The sequence below is a fragment of the Cnephaeus nilssonii genome (assembly GCF_951640355.1).
Source record: "Cnephaeus nilssonii genome assembly, chromosome: 8".
NCBI classification, from domain to species: Eukaryota; Metazoa; Chordata; class Mammalia; order Chiroptera; family Vespertilionidae; genus Cnephaeus; species Cnephaeus nilssonii.
In genome coordinates, this window is record NC_137079.1 from 91,384,024 (window position 1) to 91,404,896 (window position 20,873).

At 43.8% G+C, this 20,873-nt stretch overlaps 1 protein-coding gene across 1 annotated transcript in view; it reads right to left on the reverse strand.

Annotated features, from left to right (window-relative positions):
- The window catches only part of NEK3 (NIMA related kinase 3), a 469,351-nt gene extending 449,255 nt beyond the window's left edge, over positions 1-20,096 (reverse strand). Inside the window, exon 1 of the mRNA XM_079778527.1 lies at positions 20,078-20,096. The gene's annotated coding sequence lies outside the window, so the exon portion shown is untranslated. The remainder of the gene's footprint in view (positions 1-20,077) is intronic.
- Positions 20,097-20,873: the final 777 nt, after the last annotated feature.

The window sequence follows — 20,873 nt, forward strand, 5'->3', positions numbered from 1 at the left end:
GTATTATAGTGGCTGACACATATTATATTCTGCAAAAATAATGTTAGTTTCCTTTCCAGCCCCAATGTCAGGAAAGACACACAAATTTTTTCATGATTCAACATTTATTTAGGAATGACAGCTGGTTTCTTTTACAGTTTCAGATCTAATTATCATTACCTTGAAACAGAATAATTAATTTTTATGATGCACTTTCCTCATCCTCTAATATCCAAACAGTCATTTCATCACTATTTCATCACTCTGTAGTGGACTCTTGCTTTTGCAGGAGAAATGGGGACAGGGAGATGTGGGGACAGGAAGGTTTGCCCTCTGATGGCTCTGGGCTTGTCCTATCCCTGACAGCTTAAGCTCACTCCTACAGAGAAGAGCCCGGCTCTGTCCAAATGAACAGATGCCCTTAATGAATGTTTTGCTCTGTGGTCTGCCTTGCTATCTCTTTGGGTGTCCCAAAGAAACAGAATAAAAGTAGATATTCTCACCCAGCTGGTGTGGCTCAGTGGTTGAGCATTGACCTGTGAACCAGGAGGTCTCAGTTGGATTCCTGGTCAAGGGCACATGCCCGGGTTGCGGGCTCAATCCCCGGTGTGGGGTGTGCAGGAAGCAGCCAATCAATGATTCTCTCATCATTGGTGTTTCTCTCTCTCCCTCTCCCTTCCTCTCTGAAATCAATAAAAATATATATATTTTTAAAAAGTAGATATTTCCATAGCAACAAACTGATACTAATATAGCATGTAAAGTGTTTTCACATCTAACACTCACTCATTAATTTGTTAAGCATTTCCTGAGCTCTACCGTGTGCTAGGCCTCAACTACACACCAGAGTATGAATGCACTGGGGAGGCATTCCCTGGTAAGGCACTGGTCTTGAGATGTCATCTTAAATGTCACTTCTCCAGAAAAGCCTTCACTCCCTGATTTGTTAAGTAGTTCCTCCCGTCTTATCGTCTAAAAGCATTGTTTCCTTTACGATATTTCTCTACCCTGATCTCCTTTGGGGTAAGGGTTCAGCTTCTATTACCTCTGTAAGGCCATGTGCTTGAGACATAGTTCATTGCTGAGCCACAAATTGGTACTCAATAAAACCAGGTGAGTGAGTAGAAGACAGGAAGAATAAAACATGCTCATGGAAAAGAGAAAGTTAAAAATTCCATTGCTATACACTGTGCCAAGTGCCAAGGGTGCGGGTATAAAAGACAGCATTTAGTTCATTGGGACACGTCAGCTGAGATTGTTAACTTCCTGCAAAAGAGCTATCTCAGGCCAGTACTGTCCGTGAATGCTGGTAGATCTGCCTAATTCTGGGATGCAGAATTAGCAGAGCCATCTGCCCACACATAGAGATTAGCTGCATTCTCCAAAGTCAGCTTCGTTCATAATAAAAATAATATTTTCGTGGCTACGTGCCACACTTTTTAATGGTCTGTCTCATAAATGGTTCAGAACTTGGGAAGGGAAAAGGCACACCATTTATTGCCTTTTCTCATACTTTTAAAGCTAAGTATCCAATTCTTATGTTATCCTTTTGTCTGCTTTCTTTATCATTTATAAAAAAAGATTAAATTGACATGATCATATTTTAGAAAAATACTATTTTTCTCTTTAGGAAAAGGAAACAGAAAAAAGGTAAATGGCTTACATTGTCTACTTATCACAGCACAGAATTAGAAACCTCAGTCTTTGTGGCTGCTAAAAAATGAGTAAATGGCCAAAAATAAAATAAAAATTCTTTCATAATTCTTTTCCTGGTATTCAGTATATTAGTATGATAAAACTTAATATGTCTGCAAATAAAGGTATAAATTGCTGCAGAATGTAAAAATATGATCAAGTCACAATACCCAAAAGGTGGAAACAACCCAAATGTCTATCAACGAATGAATGAATAAACAAAATGTGTTACATACGTCAATGGAATATTAGTAAGCCTTAAGAAGGAAGGAAGTTCTGACACATGCTAGATTATAAATGAACCTTGAGGATCTGATGAGTAAAGTAAGCCAGTCATGAAATGACACATTATATGATTCCACTTATATGATATACCTGGGATAGTGAATTCATAGAAATAGAAATCTGGTGGCTGCCAGGGGCTGAGGGGAGGGGGGATGGGGAGTTACTATTTAATGTGCACAGAGTTCCAGTTTGGGAAGATGAAAAATGTCTGAGGATGAATAGTGGTGATGGCTGCACAACCATGTCAATGTACTCAATGCCACTGAACTGGACACTGAATCTAGTTAAATGGTAAATCTTATGTTCTATATATCTTACTACAGCAATACATTTTAAAAATAAGATAAAGTGCAGGTCATGTGTATAATAAAGATACTCCAGCCATTTGAAGGAGGAATTCTCTGTTCTCAAGTGCAAAAGAGGGCCCCATCCCACCCCAGGAAAAAGCAGATATTAGCCGAGGGCACAGGAGAGCTGGAAGGGGTGCAGTTTGGAGGCTGAGGTCAGGAGCTCGGGATGTTCTGTTCTTGCTGGTCTACAAATAATTAGGGTCATCTTCATCATGGTGGGTCATCATAGCCACTACCGACAGGATGCTGAGTGCTTTGCGTGTGCTTTTGGAACGTTCTCTAAGGTAGGTATTACTCCCATTTACAGGAATCGAATGCATTAACCAAGACTGCAGAGAGGCAGTGCAGGCAGCATTTAAACCCTAGATCAGCAATTACATAACCAAGTTGTTGTTTTCGTTTGTCCAACAGGTATTTATTGAGCATTTACTTTGTGCCAGGCACTGTTTCAGAGCTGCAGCTCTCAGTTAACCAAACAGTCAGAAATCCCTAACGCATGGAGCTCACATTCTAGTACAGAAATAGAGACAATCGACACCCTAAAAAGTAACTGTAATTCAAACTTTGGACCATGACGGACAATAGAAATAATAACAGCATCAACAGTAATGGCTTATCCTTTTATAGTGCTAACTTTGTGCCCAGCACTGTGATATTTCCTTTTCTGTTCTGTTAACATAAAAACATCCAAACCTGTAAAGAATTTTTGTGAGTTTATTTGAGCCAAACTGTCGGCAGTTTCCGGGAAGCAGTATCTCAATGCTCCAGAATGGCGGTTTCTCATCTATTTTTACACGTTGCAATCAAAGGAGGAGATGGAGGTGGGTTACTTGAAATCCATTGGTGATAGGCTAGGAAGGCGGGAGAAACCAAAGCAGGGAAACCTCTGGTATTAGATAAAAAGTAAAATGATAGACACATACTTAGATGGGTGCAGGATAATTAACAGTTAACAATTAACATGATAACAATAACAATGAAGGAATTTGTGGTATCTGTCCTGGCGCCCAGGCACATTAGGCACAACCAATTACTTTTTTCCAGTATCCCTCAAGAATAGATTTTAGGAACAATTATATGGGTAATCTGGAGTAAATGGCATAGGAATTTCTTCATTTGGGCTCAGTGAGATGTACTCACGAGATGACCACAAACACAGTAACTTTGGAGTGGCAGTTAATGTTTATATGAAAAATCATTAGAGTTTTACAAGGGAGGGGGCTTGAAAGGTTGGGTGGAAAAGGTCAAGGGATTAAGCAAAAACAAAACAACACAAAACAAAACAAAAAACCTCATAGACACAGACAACAGTATGGTGATCACCAGAGGGAAAGGGGCGTTGGGGAAAGTAGACTTGGTAAAGGGGAGATAAATGGTGACAGAAGGAGACTTGACTTTGGGTGATGAACACACAATGCAATATAGAGATGACATATTATAGAATTGTACACCTGAAACTTATATAACTTTATTAGTCAATGTAACCCTAATAAATTCAATAAACATTTTTTAAAAGAAAAATCATTAGAGTTTAAAGAGTGAAATAACAATGCAATCAAAGAGTTTGGTTGAGGGCTAATTCAGTAGAGCTATTTGGGACTGATTGGGGGCAAGGGGACGAAATTAAAGCCATAGAGCTCAGTGGAGCGTATGTCACAATAGTCACAACAACAAAGTGTTGTTTAATGGGCTGGTAAGTAAGAAACAGCAACTGAGAAGAGAAGACATTTTTCCAGTGTCATTATGAGCATAAGGAAAATTGTCACTGTAGACTCCAGGTAAGCTGGTAATAATCCAAGGATGGGTGGTTTAGGTAGACAACTTATTTCTGACTTTGAGAATATCTACATTTCCTATATCATAACCAAGAGGTCAGGGGGAAAAAGGAAAGAGAGGACTTGGGTGTCCATACTTCTAGGGCTGCTGAAAAATGCTTACATGGGAAAGGAGTTTGAAATGTTGTCCTAAAATGAAATATCTGATTTAGATTGATTGAATTTCACCACATGAAAATAGCTCACTGCTAATTCATTACTGTGTAAAATGAAGAGATCTAAATGAGATTAAGATCTTAATTAAACTTTCTGAGGTATTAAAAATTAAGAATCCAATGACTTCTGCTCCGTAAATTGACTTTGGCTAATGAATGCATTCACATATTAAGCTAAAGCCCAGCATTTAGTCTCTGGTCACTTCTACACCGGAGTTGCTAGCCTAATGTGGAGGTGAAGGCCAAGCTAATAGGAGTCAGGAATTACGCAGTATGACACATAGAATTCCTAAACTAGGAAAGACAAATAAATATCTTTTACCAACTCTCTCACTTTATAGCTGTAGAAAATTGAGGCTGAAGGGAGTAACTTGCTTATGGTTTTACAGTTCATTAGCAGCCGAGCCGAGACCAGAACCTCAGACATCAGACCGAGGTCCTTCCACTGATCATATTTCTCTTTTAAACCAATCAATCAGTCAATAGCTTAAGCAGGTAAGAATTATTTTATGAATGAAGAGCAGTGAAGTCAATAAACTCACAAGATGAAAGAAGAGAAATAAAATACCAATTGTTTTTAAAACATTTCAGCATTTTGTAAAAGCACAGGGGAAATTCTGAATAACATTCAAGTCCTCCCCATAGCTTTAATCAGGAGAATGTGGATTTTATTTTATTTATTTTACAATTAAAGTTCACCTTCAATATTATTTTGTATTAGTTTTAGGTATAAAGTATAGTGCTTAGACGATTATATAGTTTACAAAGTATACCCCTTGATATTTCCAGTACCCACCTGGCACCATACATAAGAGGAAGATGTGTTTTTTATTTATTTTTTAATTAAATATTTATTGTTGAAAGTCTTAGATATGTCCGCTTTTTTCCTCCATTGACCCCTTCTAGCCTGCCCCCATCTCCTGCCCCCTGTGTTCACCAACCTATTGTCTGTGTCCATGGGTTATGCATTTATGTATACAAGTTCTTTGGTTAATCTCTTCCCAGCCACCCAACCACCTCCGCCTTCCCTCTGAGATTCCAAAGTTTGTTCCATCCTTCTGTGTCTCTGGATCTATTTTGTACAACACTTTATTTTTTTCATTAGATTCTTCCATGCTGTCTCAAAGGGTAAGAGATCCTTCTTTTTTACTACTGCGTAGTATTCCATGATGTAAATGTACCATAGCCTTTTTATCTGCTCATCTACTGAGGGGCACTTGGGCTGTTTCCAGATCTTAGCTATTGTAAATTGTGCTGCTATGAACATAGGGGTGCATACATTCTTTCTGATTGGTGTTTCGGGTTTCTTAGGATATATTCCTAGAAGTGGGATCACTGGGTCAAATAGCAGTTCCATATTTAATTTTTTGAGGAAACTCCATACTGTTTTCTGTAATGGCAACACTAGTCTGCATTCCCACCAGCAGTGTGGTAGGATTCCCTTTTCTCCACATCCGCCCCAGCACTTGTCATATGTTGGTTTGTTGATCGTAGCCATTCTGACAGGTGTAGCTGTAGAAAATTGACAGGTCTGAGGTGATAACTCGTTGTCATCCCCCACCACTGCCCCCTCGGGTGCAGTAATCAATTGGTTTCTACTTTTTTATTTTATTTTATTTTATTATTTATTTATTTATTTATTTATTTACAATATACAAACTAAATCTATTACCAGATTGTAGATACCAAATAATTAGCCATTTACATGCAATAAGCATTAATATTTCAAGAAAAATGATTTAAATATAATAATGTTACATGCAATAAATATTAACATTTCAAGAAAAATGATTTTAAATATAATATTACATGCAATAAACATTAATATTTCAAGAAAAAAGATTTTAAATATTACCAAAACTGTACTAACATAGTATAATATCACAAAAGTTGTAGGAAATATTAAAAATCTGCAAATAACAGAATTACTTATATTCTAAAATTTTGTTTCTGTCTCTATTTTTGTTCGTCAGTTTAGGTTGTTCATTATATTCCACAAATGAGTGAGATCATGTGGTATTTATCTTCCTCTGACTGGCTTATTTTGCTTATCATAATGCTCTTTAGTTCCATCCATGTTGTTGCAAATGGTAAGAATTCCTTCTTTTTTACAGCAGCGTAGTATTCCATTGTGTGGCTGTGCCACCATTTTTTAATCCACTCATCTGCTGATGAGCACTTAGGCTGTATCCAAATGTTAGCTATTGTAAATTGTGCTACTATGAACATAGGGGTGTATATATCCTTTCTGATTAGTGTTTTTGATTTCTGGGGCTCTATTCCTAGAAGTGGGATCACTGAGTCAAATGGGAGTTCCATCTTTTTGAGGAAACGCCATAGTGTTCTCCACAGTGGCTGCACTAATCTGCATTCCCACCAGCAGTGTTTAGAGGAGTCATTTATCTCCACATCCTCGCCAGCACTTGCCATTTGTCGATTTGTTGATGATAGCCATTCTGATAGGTGTGAGATGGTACCTCATTGTCATTTTGATTTGCATCTTTCAGATGATTAGTGACTTTGAGCATCTATACTAATAAAAGGGTAATATGCTAATTAGACTGGACATCTTCTGGACGACCTTCCGGATAAAGCCATGGTGGTGGGGCTGAGGCAGAGGCGGTTAGAGCAATCAGGCCAGCAGGGGAGAGCAGTTGGGGGATCAGGCCAGTAGGGGAGAGCAGTTAGGACAATCAGGCCGGCAGGGGAGAGCAGTTGGGGGATCAGGCCGTCAGGGGAGAGCAATTAGGGAGATCAGGCTGGCAGGCAGATGAGCGGTTAGGAAGCAGTGGTCCTGGATTGGAGAGGGTGCAGGCCAGGCTGAGGGATCCCCCGCCCCCGTGCACAAATTTTGTGCACCGGGCCTCTAGTGTTTTCATATGTCTCTTGGCCTTCTGTATGTCCACTTTCGAAAAGTGTCTATTTAAGTCCTTTGCCCATTTTTTAAATTGGGTAGTTTGTCTTCCTTTTGTTAAGTTTTATGAGTTCCTTATATATTTTGGATATTAAACCTTTATCAGATGCATCATTGGCAAATAGGTCCTCCCATACAGTGGGCTCACTTCTCATTTTTTTTTGGTGGTTTCTTTTGCTGTGCAGACGCTTTTTATTTTGATGTAGTCCCATTTGTTTATTTTTTCCTTAGTTTCCGTTGCTCTAGGAGATGTATCTGTAAACATTGCTATGAGAGATGTCTGAGATTTTGCTGCCTCTGGTTTCTTCTAGGATTTTTATGGTTTCTCGACTTACATTTAGGTCTTTTATCCATTTTGAGTTTATTCTAGTGTATGGTATAAGTTGGTAGTTTAGTTTCATTGGTTTTTTGCATGTATTAGTCCAATTTTACCAACACCATTTATTGAAGAGACTGTCTTGACTCCATTGTATGCTCTTGCCTCCTTTGTCAAATATCAATTGAGTGTAAGGCTTGGGTCAATTTCTGAGGTCTCTGTTCTGTTCCCTTAATCCTGTTGTGTTTTTTTTTAAAAATATATTTTATTGATTTTTTACAGAGAGGAAGAGAGAGGGATAGAGAGTTAGAAACATCGATGAGAGAGTAACATCGATCAGCTGCCTCTTGCACACCCCCTACTGGGGATGTGCCCGCAACCAAGGTACGTGCCCTTGACCGGAATCGAACCTGGGACCCTTGAGTCCGCAGGCCGACGCTCTATCCACTGAGCCAAACCAGTTTCGGCCCCTTAATCCTGTTTTTGTGCCAGTACCAGGCTGTTTTGATTACAGTGGCTTTGTAGTATAACTTTATATCTGGTATTGTGATCCCTCCAACTTTGTTCTTCTTTCTCAAGAATTCTGTGGCTAATTAGAGTCTGTTTAGGTTCCATATACATTTTTGAGAGTTTGTTCTAGGTCTGTGAATTATGCCATTGGTATGTTAGTGGGGATTGCATTGAATCTGTAGATTGCTTTGGGTAGTATGGACATTTTAATGATGTCAATTCTACCAATCCATGAACACAGTATATTCTTCCACTTGTTTATAGCTTCCTCTATTTCTTTTTTCAACATCCTGTAGTTTTCTGAGTATAAGTCTTTTACCTCCTTGGTTAAACTTATTCTTAAGTATTTTAAAATTTTGGTGCAATAGTAAGTGGGATTGTTTGTTTAGTTTCTCTTTCTGACAATTCATTATTGGTATATAAAAATGCCATCGATTTCTGGGTATTAATTTTGTATCCTGCTACTTTGCCAAATTCCTTTATTAAATCTAGTAGTTTGTTGTTGTTTTTTTTATGGAGTCTTTAGTATTTCATATGTACAACTAGAGGCCCAGTGCATGAAATTTGTACATGGAGCGGGGGGGGGGGGGGGTCCCTCAGCCCGGCCTGCACCCTTTTGCAATACGGGACCCCTTGGGGGATGTCTGACTGCCAGTTTAGGCCTGATCCTGCACTGGCAGTCAGACATGCCTCTCGCAATCTGGACTGCTGGCTCCTAACTGCTGGCCTGCCTGCCTGCCTCATCACTCCTAACCACTTGCCTGCCTGCCTCATTACCCCTAACTGCTCGCCTGCCTACCTCATCACCCCTAACCACTGCCTGCCTGCCTCATCACCCCTAACTGCTTACCTGCCTGCCTGATTGCCCCTAACTGCCTCTGCCTGCCTGCCTGATGATCTCTAACCACTTGCCTGCCTGCCTGATCACCCTAACCACTCCCTTGCCTGCCTGATCACCCCTAACCACTTGCCTGCCTGCCTGATCGCCCCTAACTGCTTGCCTGCCAACCTGATTGCCCCTAATCACTCTGCCTGCCTGATCACTCCTAACTGCTCCCCTGCCCGCCTGATTGACCCTAACCACCTCTGCCTTGGCCCCCACCACCCGGCTTTGTCCAGAAGGATGTCCAGAATGACGTCTGGAAGGTATGTCGGTTGTCTGGTCTAATTAGCATATTATGCTTTTATTATTATAGATATCATGTCATATGCGAATAATGAGAGTTTTATTACCTCCTTTCCAATTTGGATGCCTTTTATTTCTTCTTCTTTTCTAATTGCCGTGAGTAGGACTTCCAGTACTGTTTTGAATAAGAGTAGTGAAAGTGGACATCCTAGTGTTGTTCCTGTTCTTAGGGGAAATCATTTTAGTTTTTGCCCATTGAGTATGATGTTGGCTGTAGGTTTGTCATATATGGCCTTTATTATGTTGAGATATGATCCCTTTATTCCCACTTTGCTGATATTTTTTATAAAAACTGGGTGTTGGATTATGTTGAATGCTTTTTCTGCATCTATTGATAAATGAAGAGCAGTGAAGTCATTTTTGTCTTTCTTTTTTTTTTTTAATTTCTTTATTGATTAAGGTGTCACATATTTGTCCTCATCCCCCCATTCCCATCCCACACCCCTCCCCATGGATGCCCCAACCCCCTGTTGAACTTAACCATTGGTTAGGCTCTTATGCATGCACACAAGACCTTTGGTTGATCTCTCCCTTCTCCCCGCACCCTCCCCTATCCTCCCTCTGAGGCCCGATAGTCCGATCGGTGCCTCCTTGTTTCTGGTTCTGTTCTTGTTCATCAGTCCATGTTGTTCGTCATTTCCCCTAGATGAGCGAAATCATGTGTCACTAGAGATATACTTATAAGAATTGAATGTGCGACGAGCAATAATAGTTATGCTGACAGGCAAATGAATCAGTCTGTAGTGAGTTTCTTTCTGGACCAACAGTTCTTTTGAGACCCAATATCAATGTCCACCAGTTCCTTATGAGTACATGTCGGCACTGACCCCTCAGCTCTGGATGGTGGACAAATGGTGGTAATGCAGGTCCGACTCCCTCTGGTTTGGTCTCGGCCGGACCCAGGGGCACGGCTTCACCCGGATCCAGGGGCCCACGGCCTCACCCGGACCCGGGGCCAGGCTCACCCGGATCCAGGGGCCCGCGGCCTCGCCCGGACCCGGGGCCAGGCTCACCCGGACCCAGGGGCCCGCGGCCTCGCCCGGACCCGGGGCCAGGCTCACCCGGACCCAGGGGCCCGCGGCCTCGCCCGGACCCGGGGCCAGGCTCACCCGGACCCAGGGGCCCGCGGCCTCGCCCGGACCCGGGGCCAGGCTCACCCGGACCCAGGGGCCCGCGGCCTCGCCCGGACCCGGGGCCAGGCTCACCCGGACCCAGGGGCCCGCGGCCTCGCCCGGACCCGGGACCCAGGCTCACCCGGACCCAGGGGCCCGCGGCCTCGCCCGGACCCGGGACCCAGGCTCACCCGGACCCAGGGGCCCGCGGCCTCGCCCGGACCCGGGACCCAGGCTCACCCGGATCCAGGGGCCCGCGGCCTCGCCCGGACCCGGGGCCAGGCTCACCCGGATCCAGGGGACCGCGGCCTCGCCCGGACCCGGGGCCAGGCTCACCCGGATCCAGGGGCCCGCGGCCTCACCCGGACCCGGGGCCAGGCTCACCCGGATCCAGGGGCCCGCGGCCTCACCCGGACCCGGGGCCAGGCTCACCCGGATCCAGGGGCCCGCGGCCTCACCCGAACCCGGGGCCCAGGCTCACCCGGACCCAGGGCCAGGCTCACCCGGATCCAGGGGCCCACGGCCTCGCCCGGACCCGGGACCCAGGCTCACCCGGATCCAGGGGCCCACGGCCTCGCCCGGACCCGGGGCCAGGCTCACCCGGATCCAGGGGTCCACGGCCTCACCCGGACCCGGGACCCAGACTCACCTTGACCCAGTTCCCAGCCTCACCCGGACCCAGGGGTGCGCAGCTTCACCCAGATCCGGGACCCAGCAGGGTTTCGTCTTCTTGATCCCATTTCCTGTTGGTCAATTCCATCTCAGTAATTCCTTCGGCCATTTTCTCAGAGCTCCAGGGCAGCCGCCGCAGAACTCGTTGGGCAGCGGGCTCGGCGAAGCTCCGGTGTGCTCGGTGCGCGGCAGCGGGCTGGTCCGGGGTGGCTGCGTTGGCCCTTGGGTCTGCAGCGGTGGCCAGTCACCGAGCGTGCGCACCTGGCCGCTTCCGGGGCGTTGAGATTCTTGAAGGACTCGGAGGTCAGCAAGCGCGGAGTCTCCCACCCCATGTCTCCCAGGGGCTCGTCTGTCCGTGCTCGGCAGCGAGTGGGGCCTTCCCCTCAGCCGGAGACCGCCGGGGGAACTGCGCCGAGCACTTTCCAGGCCGCCACTGTGTCGTCTGAGCCGTAGTTCTTAAAGTGTGATCTTTGGGTCACCGGCATCAGCATCATCCCGAGTACCCCTCTCTTTTATTCTAGTTGTAGAGCGTCTGCTCAGTCAGCCCTCCGGTGGTTCTGGATGGTGTCTGCTCCGCTCTCCCGTCGTAGACTCAAAATTGTTGTGGTAGGCAGCAATCAGGCTTCTGCCCTATGCCTCCATCCTGGTCTTCCTTTGTATAGTTAAGTCTTGATTGTTGTTGGTGTCGCTGGGAGGAATTGTCCTCCAGGCCAATTGGCCGTGCAGATCCTCTGTGTCTATAAAGGAAGAGTTGCTGTGTAGGAGACAGATTTATGGGCCGGGTCTTGGTGCAACAAGGCTTTGGCGCTCACCGAGTCTGCCTCTGGAATGTGTCCTTTATGCGAGTGGTTGAAATCTGGTGTCATCTCACACCGACCACTAGATGCCCTCGTTTCTGGGTCTCCAATGGTGTGCAGGTCAGCTACTACCTGAGACCACTCAGCAGGACTTACGGCAAAAACTGCAGTTTCCTCCTCCTGTCTGAGCGTCCCTAGAGCAGTCCGACTAGAACCGCAGTTTATCTGGTCAAGCTGCCATAGGGCAGGCCACCCACAAGCAAAAGCCGTTGCTCGGAGCCCAGGTGTGCCTGCAAGACGTGCGGGGCGGACCTGCAAAACGAGCGGGGCGGGTCCCAGGGCGGGGCGAGTCTCAGGGCGGGGCGGGGCCTCGGGGCGCCACCAGGCCATGGCGAGGCGAACCGCACTGGCTGCAAGTCTGCTGTTTCTGCTTTCCACGTTTCTAAGCCCCCTCGTTCCGCACTCCAGCGCAGCCAACACTGATTGCTGGGCGCACCTCCACAAGGAAGTCACTCCCACTCTCCGATCCAAAGGCCGAGAGTCCAGCTTCTCCCCGCAGGTGTCTGGGGAGCTAATCTCCCCTAGGGTTGGAATAAAAGCCACAAGTCCCTTCCCCCGACCCACGCGCCTCCGCACCTCAGCTTCTCCAGAGTTCGCTCCTTCCTCTTCTCTCTTAGCTGTAAATCCACCATTCAGCCAGCTCTCCTGTGGTTCTGGGTGGCAGACGCTCTGTGCGCGGCGAAGTTCCTTTGTTTAACTTTGAAATTGCTGTGCACGAAGTTCCTTTGTTTGACTCTGCTGCCTTCTTGGTTCTCCTCTCTCAAAATGGCTAGAGGACTTGAGTGTAAGACAGGAAGTCCTAAGAATCCTCTAAGTCGGTGTTGGCGGTCTCCGGGGCCCCGAGGATCTCAGTGGGGAGCTGGGCCAGGTCGGTGACGCGGGTGGGCCCGTCTCGCAGAAAGATGGTCTCTTCCTTCACCGAGAGCCGCTGCGCCGAGTCCGTGGCCGCCGCCACAGCAGCTGCCGCGGCGCCCACGAGCTCATGGCCCCGGCTGCGGTGCTGGCTGAGAGGAGCAGCCGCTCGGCCTGGGGAGACGCGAGCAGGAGTCGCCGCGCTCACCAGTCCATCTTTTAGTTGTTTTTCCGAAACTGCCATGTGAGGCAACAGATCAGCCGTTCACCTCCGCCGCCATCTTGGCTTCTTCTCTCATTTTTGTCTTTCAATTTGTTCATGTGATGTATCACATTTATTGATTTGTGAATATTGTATCAGCCTTGCATCCCTGGAATAAATCGTACTGGGTTGTGGTATATGGTCTTTTTATATATTGCTGGATCCTATTTGCTAATATTTTGTTGAGGATTTTAACATCTATGTTCATCGGGGATATTGACCTGTAATTCTCTTTCTTTGTAGTGTCTTTATCTGGTTTTGGAATTAGGATAATGCTGGATTCATAAAAAAAGAGCTTGGAAGTGTTTGTTCCTCTTGAATTTTAAAGAAGTGTTAGTTCTTCTTTAAAGGTATGGTGAAATCCCTCTGTGAAGCCATCCAGACCCAGGCTTTTATTTGCTGGGCATTTTTTGATTACTGCTTCTATTTCATCAGTTGTTATTGGCCTTTTCAGGTTTGCTGGTTCTTCCAGATTCAGTTTTGAAGGATTGTATTTTACAAGGAATTTGTCCACTTTATCCAGGTTGTTCAACCAGTTGGCATATAGTATTTTCCTACAATCCTTTGGTATCAGTTGTTATTTGTGTGGTATCAGTTGTTACTTCACCACTTTCATTTCTGATTTTATTTATTTGGGTCCTCTCTCTTTGTTTCTTGATGAGTCTGGCTAATGGTTCATCAATCTTGTTTATCTTTTCAAAGAACCACCTCTTGGTTTCATTGATTTTTTTGGTATTGTTTTTTTAACCTCTGTCATTTATTTCTGCTTTCATCTTTATTATTTCCTTCTTTCTACTTACTCTGTGCTTTTCTTGTTGTTCTCTTTCTAATTCTTTAAGTTGTAGTGTTAAATAGGTTATTATTAATTTTATTAATTTTTCTTGTTTTCTTTGTTTGTTTTTTAGGGAGGCCTGTAGTGCTATGAACTTCCTTCTCAGGACTGCTTTTGCTGTGTCCCATAGATTTTGGGTTGTTGTGTGTCTATTTTCATGCAATTTGTTTATTTCTTTTTTTAAAATATATTTTATTGATTTTTTACAGAGAGGAAGGGAGAGGGATAAAGAGTTAGAAACATTGATGAGAGATAAACATCGATCAGCTGCCTCCTGCACACCCCCTACTAGCCTGATCCCCTAACTTCTCTCCCCTGCCCCACCCCAGATCGACCCTTCCACCCCAATCAGGGGCAGGGCTGACTGGCCAACCACCCATGGCCCCACCAGCCCACCACCCATGGCCCCTCCCCATGGCCAGCTCCGCTCCCAATCAGCCCCCTAACCCCAATCAGGGGTGGAATCTGCCATCCAATCACCCACAGCCCCTTCCCCCAGTCGGCCCGACCCTGATCAGGCCCTGATCTGGGGTGGGCCGGCCAGCCAACCTCCACCATCTCCTCCTCCTGAGAGGCCCAGCCCCAATCTGGACCCCACCCATGCACGAATTTGTGCAATGGGCCTCTAATTGTTTAATAACATCCTATTTATCCTCCATGCATTCTAATGTTTTTGAGTGATTTTACTATAGTTGATTTCTAATTTCATTCCATTGTGATCTGAAGATATGGTTGATATGATTTCAATCTTCTCCAATTTGTAGAGACTTGTTTTGTGTCCTAACATGTGGTCTATGTTTGAGAATGACCTATGTACCCTGGAGAAGATTGTATATTCTTCAGCTTTGGGTGAAATGTTCTATAAATATCAATTAAATCCATATGATCCATGATGTCATTTAGAGTCTCTGTTTCCTTGTTAATTTTTTGTCTATTGCTACCCCAGCTTTTTTTTCTTTTTCAATTGCATGGAAAATTTATTTTCCATTTCTTCACTCTCGTTCTGTGTGAGTTTTTTGTTGCTAGGTGGGTCTCTTGTAGACAGCAATAATTGGTTCATGATTTTGTATCCATTCAGCTATGTAGGTCCTTTGCCCATTTTTAAATTAGATTGTTTATCTTCCTTTTGTTAAGTTGTATGAGTTCCCTATAAATTTTGGAGATTAACCCCTTATCGGATGTGTCATTGGCAAATATGTCCTCCCACGCAGTGAGCTCCTATATATTTTTAATATTTTTATTGATTTCAAAGAGGAATGGAGAAGGGTAGAAAGATAGAAACATCAATGATGAGAGAGAATCATTGATTTTCTGCCTCCTGCACGCCCCACACTGGGGATCAAGTGCGCAACCCAGGAATGTGTCCTTGGCCGGAATCAAACCTGTAACCCTTTAGTCTGCAGGCTGGCACTCTATCCACTGAGCCAAACCAGCTAGGGCCCTTGATATTTTGTTGATGTTTTCTCTTTGTTGTGCAGAAGCTTTTGATTTTCATGTAGTCCCATTTGTTTACTTTCTCCTTAGTTTTCTTTGCCCTAGGAGATGTATCCATAAACATACTATTATGAGAGATGTCTGAGATTTTGCTGCCTATGAAATCTTCTAAGATTTTTATGATTTTCCGACCTAAGTCATTATGCTCAATTAATATTTGAAAAAGGAGGCAAGAGCATACAATGGAGTCAAGATAGTCTCTTCAACAAATGGTGTTGGGAAATTTGGTCAGATACATGCAAAAAAAAAAATGAAACTAGATCACCAACTTACACCATACACAAAAACAAACTCAAAATGGCTAAGGGACAGGAAACCATAAAAATCCTACAAAACTCCATAGGCAACAAAATAGCAGACATGTGTCGTAGCAATATCTTTACTGACACAGCTCCTAGGGCAATGTAGACTAAAAAGAAAATAAACAAATGAGACTATATCACAATAAAAAGCTTCTGCACAGCAAAAGAAACCATCAACAAAACAACAAGAAAGCCCACTGCACGGGAGAACATATTTGCCAATGTTATCTTCAATAAGGGTTTAATCTCCAACATTTATAGAGAACTCATACAACTTAACAAAAGGAAGATAAATGATCCAATCAAAAAAATGGCAAAGGACCTAAATAGACACTTTTTGAAAGTATACATACAGAAGGCCAACAGGCATATGAAAACATGCTCAAAGTCACTAATCATCTGAGAGATGCAAATCAAAACAACAATGAGGTACCACCTCACACCTGTCAGAATGGCTATCATCAACAAATCAACAAACGACAAGTGCTGGAGAGGATGCGGAGATAAAGGAATCCACCTTCACTGTTGGTGGGAATGCAGACTGGTGCAGCCACTGGGGAAAACAGTATGATGTTTCCTCAAAAATTTAAAAATGGAACTGCCATTTGACCTAGTAATACCCCTTCTAGGAATATATCCTAAGAAAACAGAAACACCAATCAGAAAGGATATATGCACCTCTATGTTCATAGCAGCACAATTTACAATAGCTAAGATTTGGAAACAGCCAAAAGATTTGGAAACAGCCAAAAGCCCATCAGCGGATGAGTGGATTAGAAAACTGTGGTACACCTACACAATGGAATACTATGCTGCCATAAAAAAGAAGAAATTCTTACCATTTGCAGCAGCATGGGTGGAACTGGAGAGCATTATGTTAAGTGAAATAAGCCAGTCAGTGAAAGAAAAATACCACATGATCTCACTCATTTATGGAAAATAAAGAACATTATAACCTGATGAACAAAAAGATAGATACAGAGGCAGAGAAGCATTGAACAGACTGTCAAATTACATCTGGAAGGCTGGGGAGGTAAGAGATCAACCGAAGGACTTGTATGCATGCATATAAGCATAACCAATGGATGCAAGACACTGGGTGGGGGGGTGAGGGCATGTGCCAGGGGATAGGGGAGGCCGGGAGAAGCTCAATGGGGGAAAAAAGGAGACATATGTACTACTATTTGTAATACTTTAAACAATAAAAAATTACATATCTACAACTATAGTCTACATATTTAAATCCAAGAGTCACCACTCAAACAATATTTGACGAATGATTAGCACATGATCACACCACATAACACTCGGTAATTGCACTTGGTGATTGGTTCAGTTGTCCGGTGCTGTGACCTTCTGCAGCAAGCATATTGGCAGATGTTCCCACATGCATTTGTTTACTTGAGGTTACTGGTGAATGAATGCAATTATTATACTTAGTATAAATTTAAAAATTACTGTAATATACATAGAAAACTTTTCTGTGAAATTAACCTTTTCATACATATTTAATTTTAATTACACAAATGTGTCTACATAATTAAAAACAGCTAAACTAACTAATTTGGCAGTTTTTTAACATATAAATTCAGAAAACTATTATATAACGGACTTTGAGCTTTAATGGACACCCCCTCACCCGAATTAATCTGATATGTCGAGGTTTTACTGTGTTGTTGAGTTTCTGTTCCCTCATCTGTAAAATGAATATGATCATCCTTGTTACACAACTTTGCTGTGAAGAGTAAATTAGATAAAAAGAGTGAGCAGAGCATGAGCCTATTACACGACAGGCACTCAATAAAGAATTATAACGAAAGAGAATTGGAAGATGGCGACCCGCAGGAAGGTAGGGAGGGAGAGAGTGTGAGAGAGTGAGGAACGCATAGAGGAGAGTGTAGACGTGTGTGGTGTGTGTGTGTGTGTATGAGCTAGGGTCAGTTAGATTCTGCAGGTCCTCCAAGGGGCTGCCAAACTGGGCAGTCTTAGACGGCGGAGCCCCACACACAAAGCAGACACTTCTGGGCTGCCAGTGCGGGCACAGAGACCACTCCATCTTGAGAAACAGAGCTGCTTGAGACTAGGATCCTGGCGTCAGCACCACCCAGTCATGTCTCAGATGCAAACTAGGACCCTGCAGCCACTGGGGACAGAGAACTGCGACCACAGCTTCAGACCAACAGACAACAAGAATCCAGACTTCCCAGCAGATTTCTGTGAGTCAAAGAGCCTATCCCCCTCCCAACAGGATCACGGATAGCACCATAGTAACTGATAGACCTGCCCCTCACTCTGGCCTCAGCGCCCCTACGGGAATTTGAGTTTGGGAGCGTGCTCACGGACTGCAGCGCTGCTACGGGAATTTGAGCTGCATACACACAGAGACTGGAATCTGCTCCCTGCCACGCAATCGGGCGACCAAACCCGAAGCCCACGCAGGGCGGCCATGCCACCTGACTTCGATTCTGGGCAAGCGCACACAGAAGTCTGTTTTCCGCAGCGCAGGCACACCACAGTGCTACTGTGCAACCCAGTCCCCCATGGAGACCGGGACCCAGATTCTCCCAGCAAGAGGCAGAACTGAGCACCACTGACCTGACTCTGTTTCTTACTGTGTGCGCTTGGGATCCCTGACTCACAGCGCATTCACACTAAGAGCCAGTGACTCCAATTCTTGGTGCATGTGCACACGGGGACCCTGATTCCAGCGAGAAGCCACACGAGGCAACAGAGACTCTGGTACTCGATTCTTGGTGCAGACACAGGGAAACTCTGACTCCTGGCATACGCTAGGGGACTCATTTTTGGCACATGCCAACAGCGCAGTGCAGGCAGGGTCCATGATTCTAGGTGTGCACACGAGACCACACTGAACACTGGTAACACTGACCCTGGGAGAGCCTGGTTTCCACCAACCCACGGCAGCCACACGTCCTAGTGTCAGAGCACTTCAGTGACACTCGGGTGGTGCGAAGCTGCCATGGCACATGGCCCAGGTCCACGCAACTTGAAGTTTGAACCTTCTGGTGATAGTCAGAATGGGGAGACGACACAATCTCCAGAGGAAAGAAAATGAGGAGTTGCCAAGAAAGGAAATTAGAGAAATTGAAGCATGCAACATGACAGAAAAAGAATTCAGAAAAATAGTCGTGGAATTCATACATCAGATCGATGAGAAAATCAACAACCTATGCAAGAATCAGGAAGAAATGAAAAGTGATATAGCTACAATCAAAAACACCATGGAAAGTTTCAACAGTAGCCTAGAAGAAGCAGAGGATCGAATTAGGGAGTTAGAAGATCAGGTACAGAAACAAGCCCAATCTGAACAGCAACTGGAGAAAAAAATTAAAAAACAGGAGGAAAGCCCAAGGGAGCTTTGGGACAACATGAAATGAAGTAACATACTTATAATAGGGCTGCCAGAAGGACAAGAAGAGCAGCAAGGATTAGAAAATTTATTTGAAGAAATAATGACAGAAAACTTCCCGGATATGGGGAAGAAAAAAGTTACACAAGTACAGAGAGTCCCAAGCAGGATCAATCCCAAAAGACCCACACCAAGACACGTCATAATTTCAATGGCAAATATTAACGACAAAGAGAGAATCTTAAAGGCGGCAAGAGAGAGACAGAGGGTTACCTACAAAGGATCCCCCATCAGATTATCAAATGATTTCTCAACAGAAACACATCAAGCTAGAAGGGAATGGAAGGAGGTATACAAAGTGTTGCAAAGCAAAGGACTGAATCCAAGAATACTCTATCCAGCAAGACTATCAATCAAAATTGAAGGGGAAATCAGGAGCTTCGCAGATAAAAAAAAAAGGCTAAGGGAGTTTATCACCACCAAACCAGCAATGTAAGAAATGCTAAAGGAAATACTGTAAAAAGAAGAAATAAAAAAGGTAAGAAGGAACACAGACACAAAAATAGATATGACTACAAACAAGTACCTTTCAGTAATAACTTTAAACGTAAATGGACTAAATGCTCCAATCAAAAGACATTGAGTGGCTGAATGGATAAAAAAAACATGACCCATATATATGCTGTCAACAAGAGACCCACCTCAGAACAAGGGACTCACACAGATTGAAAGTGAAGGGATGGAAAAATATCTTTCAGGCAAATGGAAATGAAAAAAAAGCTGGGGTAGCAATACTTATATCTGACAAAATAGACCTCAAAGTGAAGGCCATAACAAGAGATAAGGAAGGCCACTTTATAATACTAAAGGGATCGATACAACAACAGGATATAACCCTGATAAACATATATGCAACCAATGCAGGAGCACCCAAATACATAATAAAACTCCTTGGAAGATATCAAGGGAGAGATCGACAACAATACAATCATAGTAGGGGACTTTAATACACCACTGACATCACTGGATAAATCCTCTAGACAAAAAATCGCAAAGGCACAGCAATCCTAAATGACTCACTAGATCAGATGGACTTAACCTTTTGCACTCGGATGTTGAGTGTGACTCGACACGGTTAGCATTAGAATAAAGGAATCGAGAAAAAAGCAAGCGAGTGCAAAGGGTTAACTGACATCTTCAGAACATTGCATCCCAAAGCCACAGAATATATGTTCTTCTCAAGTGCACATGGGACATTTTCAAAAATAGACCACATATTGGGTCACAAGCAAAGTCTCCCCAAATTCAAGACGATTGAAATCATACCAAGCATCTTCTCAGACCACAATGCCAAAAAAATTAGAAATAAACTACAATAAAAACAATCCAAAAATCTCAAACACTTGGAAGCTGAATAGCATGCTATTAAATAATGACTGGGTTACCAATGAGATCAAAGAAGAAATTAAAAGCATCCTGGAAACTAATGACAACACAAACACAACAATCCAAAATCTCTGGGACACAATGAAAGCTGTCCTGAGAGGAAAGTTCATAGCTCTAGAGGCCTACCTCAAAAAGCAAGAAAAAATGGTAGTAAATCATCTCACTTACAACTCAAAGAATCAGAAAGAGAGCAACAAGAAAAGCCCAGAGTGAGCAGAAGGAAGGAGATAATAAAGATCAGAGCAGAAATGAATGACACAGAGACAAAAAAAAAAAAAACAATACAAAAGATCAATGAAACCAAGAGCTGGTTCTTTGAAAGGATAAACAAGATTGATGAACCTCTAGCCAGGCTCACCAAGAAGCAAAGAGAGAGGACCCAAATAAACAAAATCAGAAATGAAAGAGGTGAAATAACAACAGACCCCGCCAAAATACAAAGGATTGTT